Here is a 5,000-nt window from a genome sequence, read left to right as displayed (position 1 = left end):
GCTACCCGGCGGGTTTGCGACGCGACGGTGCACGAATGCGGACCGGACTTTGCTGATTGGGTCGATCGTCATAACATAGAAGTGTGAAAACCACAAGAGGCTGCAGCCATTGATAGTTTTCATCCAAACATCCGTGTCATTGACTTTGTTGGGAGTGGCGTGTCCTTTGAATTCCACTTGACAGCTCCTCCTGGTATCAAATCACATTGACGTCAAATTAGTAGTACACACTACAGAATATATTTTAATGATAACTGCTGATCTGACGTCATTAATTATTGTTGACTTATTTATAAAGTAAGATAATAATAAATAGTAATAATATCTTCCTTGTTTTTTTTTTCTGTTTTGGTTTTGTTTCCGGGGGGTTGTTATTCCAAAAAAAAAAAAATTATACTGAAAAAATTATCTGAAAAGGATGTGAGCTGAGATGAGATAAACAAGACTCACGTACGGTGTTTTGTTTTGTTTTGTTTTGTTTTTTGTTATATTTTTCAGTTGTTGTTTTCTTTTGTTTTATTTATCTTATTTCTCATCTTAATTAGTTGATCTATTCTGTTTGCTTCTTCCTTGTTTTGTTTTGCTTGATTTGTGTGTGTGTGTGTGTGGGGGGGGGGGGGGGGGCGTGTCTCATTTTTCTTGCCTTTCCCTCTTTCTGTTTTGATTTTACTTTTGATTTTGTGTTTTGTTTTGTTTTGTTTTTTTTTTTGTTTTTTTTTTTGTTTTTGTTTTTTTGTAATTTAAAACAGAAAATCATACTGTGAAAATTATCTGAAAAGGATATGAGAAGAGATAAACAAAACTCACGTACGGTGTTTTTTTTTTTTTTTTTTTTGTTTTTTTTTTTTTTGGCGGGGGGGAAGGGGGGGGGGGGGGATTGTTGTTTTCAGTTGTTGCTATTATCTTTTGTTTTATTTATCTTTTCCTTTTTGTTTAGTTGTTCTATTCTGTTTGATTTTTCCTTCTTTTGTTTTGTTTGCTTGAATTGTTTTTTTTTTGGCGTGGGGCGTGAGGGGGGGGGGGGGGGGGGTGTGGTCTCTCTATCTTTGCTTTCTCTTTTTGTATTTTGTTTTTGTTGTTTTGTTGTGCTATATTAAGCATCATGTTTTTATATCAAAGCTTCCATTTCTATTAAGTTTTCATCAAGAAATAGAAATATTGCGCTAATAATGACAACAGGAAGTGGAATTTTCATGCCAAGTTGATCATTTGAAGTAGATCGTGCTAATTTTAAAGTCGTTGAAAATATATTTATAATTTCGATAGGATTGCCAAAGCTCAGGAATGAACCAAACTTGACCACTTGTATTTTCCGAGAATTGTGGTTGAGAATTTGGCGTAGGAAGAAAAAGAATATGAAAATGAAGAGGTTGCGTGGGATTATGGTGGTGGCGAAATAGGAGGAATGGGGAAAAAGAAGAAGGGAGAGAAAAAAAATTGGAAATAGAATATTAATGATGATATTGTTAAAGGATAATAAAAAGTATGATGATGATGATGATGATGATGATGATGATGATGGTGATGATGATAATAATATATACTTTATTCATTTTAAAAAAAATGGAAATTCGTTTACAGACATGGCTGGAATAAAAATGTATAAACACAAAGTTGAGAATCTATGGCGACAATGTATACATGATGATGATGATGATGATGATGATGATGATGATGATGATGATGATGATGATGATGATGATGATGATGATGATGATGATGATGATGATAATTTAACTTTAACTTTTCTTGTTTCATAATTATTTTTTTTCAAAGCGTGAATTCAGAAATAATCCTTTGTCAGTGAGAAGCTGTCCATCTGTTCCTACATCGTTAAAATCCACAACACTCGGTTTTTAACTCTCTACAAGCTAGGTTTGGGTATATTCGACGTGTTCAACATTGTTAACGGTCATGTACTCATTATACACCTGAGTACAGTGAGATAATGTGAGTAAAAAGGCCTTATCCAAGGACTCAGTGGGACTCGAACCCAGGACTTTCCGATCCATTGGCGAGTGTCATACCACACGATCACATTATATTTGAATGTATATTAATATTGTAAGCATTTGAGTATATTCCTCTTTGTTGGATGTTGTGTCTGGGTGAGACTTTAAGGTGATCTCAAACTGAGTACACTGTTAGTGTGCTTTTGGAATCTACATCTGTTCCCTATTTGAACCAATTCCCCTTTGTCTTACTTTTCCATCAAATCCTTTTAATTGGATTCAGTAGTCTTATGTCACGCCGCCCGGCAACGGCGGCCATCTTGGTTCTAACCAAAGAAAATCATTACTTTTTATTCTTCATGCTGGCTAGCACTTTTCATATGCCTTGTGATCAGAATGTGTAAAAGTCAAAACATGATCAAATTTACGGGTTTTTTTCCCTCTGGATACGTTTTTATGCTCGCCGGGGAAATATGTCATTCGGGCGTCCGCCATTGTTCCGATAGTTTAGAGCCAGTGTTACTAAGTTGCCATGCGTCATTAGGAAGGAGGTGACGTTACGACTGTTGAAGAGTATTGTATCTAGAATGTTTTTACTATCCAATTTTCTTCCCTTTTACTGACGCTGATATGACCTAATTGAGTTGCAAGCGCCGTAAAACCATTTAAAACAAAACAAAACAAACGATCACATTATATCCGAGCATATATAGAGTTAAACATTTTAAAAAACCTTGTTACAACTGTGTTTGATTTTAGAAATAAAATAAGATAAGGATAAGGCGTGTAGTGATTGCTTAAGAAGTTTTTGTTATGACCTTATCTGGTAAATAAAAAAGGTGAGCTTTTATATAGATAGTATGCGCTTGGCTAAGAAGCTCATAACATTTTCATCCGGAAGTATAACGGACCAACACACAAAACTATGTGTAACCATGAACTTTTATAGTCTGGTTCATACAGTTTACTGAGAAGTACTCATAAACGCGGATGGCAAAAAAAAAAAATAACAAAGACCCGAGTGACGTCATCTTCGATCTATCTATATTCATGTTTACGTCCAACCTAGTCATCGATCACATGATTTGTTGCTGTACAACGATTGGACATTTCTCAATAAATGTAAACACGCTGCTTTGTTTATGAAAGTTGTAAATTTACCCATGAGCAACGCTGAGCAAAATGACCAACTGTGATGTTGGATTTTTATTTCTCAAACTGTGAACTCTTTTCACTATGTGGGTCACATTGAACACATATTCCAATGTGACCAATGACCTCGAGCACATGGAAAGGTAATATGCATAGACAGTTCGAAGATGACCTCACTCAGGCCTTTGTTATTGTTTTTGCAATCCGCGTTTATGAGTTGTTCTCACTAAACTGTATTAACCAGACTATAAAAGTTCATGGTTACACAGAGTTAGTGTGTTGGTCCGTTATACTTCCGGATGGCAATGTTGTGAACTCGTTGGCCAAGCGCATTCTATCTATAGTATGCGATTGGCTTAGAAGTTCATAACATTGCCATCCGGAAGTACTCGTATAATGGACCTACACCCAAAACTGTGTGTAACCATGATCGGTTATAGTCTGGTTAATACAGTTTAGTGAGAATTACTCATAAACGCGGATGGCAAAATACAATAACAAAGACCCGTGTGACGTCAACCTCGAACTATCTATAGATGGTTTTTTTTTCCCTTGTATTTTTCTTTCATGCTTTGTCTGTCACTGTTTCAGACACACTTTTTCATATCTTTAAGTTTGATTGTATGTAGAGAATGAATATCGTATTTCAGAGTAGCCAACTAGAAACCAAAATTTTATACTTTTGATCAGTTAAACCCGAGACTACAAGGAAAATATGGAGACGTGAAACTTAGGGACTCCTTCCGTTCGTGGGCGTTCAATGTCAAGTAGGTAAATATGGCATTTGTGTATAGATAGAATGAAGTTGACGTCACTCGGGTCTTTGTTATTGGTTTTTTTTTTTTTTTGCCATCCTCATAATTTATGAGTAATTCTCACCTAACTGTATTATCCAGACTATAAAAGTTCATGGTTACACAGAGTTTTGTGTGTTGGCCCATTATACTTCCGGATGACAATGTTTTGAGCTTCTAAGCCAAGCGCATACTATCTATTGACGGTATGTGTTTAAATAAAATACACACCATTTCTTCCCGCTATAGATAGTATGCAGATGACGTCACTCAGGCCTTTGTTATTGTTTTTGCCATCCGCGTTTGTGAGTTGTTCTCACTAAACTGTATTAACCAGACTATAAAAGTTCATGGTTACACAGAGTTTGTGTGTTGATCCGTTATACTTCCGGATGGCAATGTTGTGAACTCCTTGGCCAAGCGCATTCTATCTATATCATTCGTTCAAATACACAAACAGTTTGTTATCTAAGAGAATTAATTTATTGAGAAGAAATCACCCTTCTTAATAATTGGCTATATTTCTTTTTTTTTTAATTATCATTATTTCCTGGTATATGCTTAAATCTTTCTGAACTTTAAAAATAAATCTTCTTTTCTTGTTTTTGTTTTTTTTTTTTTTGTTTTTAAGGGTTTTACGGCGCTTGCAACACATTTAGGTTATATCAGCACCAGTAAAAAGGAAGAAAATTGGATAGTAGAAAGTTCTAGAATTACAAGTAAAGCAGCCAAGAGAAAGTAAGACATAGGGGAACTGGGAACAAATAGGGATCAGATGTAGATTCCAAGAGCATACCACCAATGTACTTAGTTTGAGATCACCTATAAGTCTCATCCGGACACAAAAACAAAATCCAACAAAGAGGAACACACTCAAATGCTTACATTATACATTAAAAATAAAAATAATAATACATAACAGAGAGATGATTTACAAGGAAAAAAATATCATCTCCCAAAACAATAACTATGCATTTGACTGTTTCCCTCCCAGCCAGGACTCCGACCAGGGCCAGGAAAAAAACTAAGTAATCTCATTCCAAGACAAAGACAGAAAGCATGTTGGAAAACAGATATAAAGGGATAGAAGACACAGTGTGTA

This window comes from Berghia stephanieae, chromosome 9 (assembly GCF_034508935.2).
Source record: "Berghia stephanieae isolate SIO BIC M18660-M18661 chromosome 9, UCSD_Bste_1.3, whole genome shotgun sequence".
Classification (NCBI taxonomy): Eukaryota; Metazoa; Mollusca; class Gastropoda; order Nudibranchia; family Aeolidiidae; genus Berghia; species Berghia stephanieae.
Note: the sequence above shows the minus strand (reverse complement) of the source record.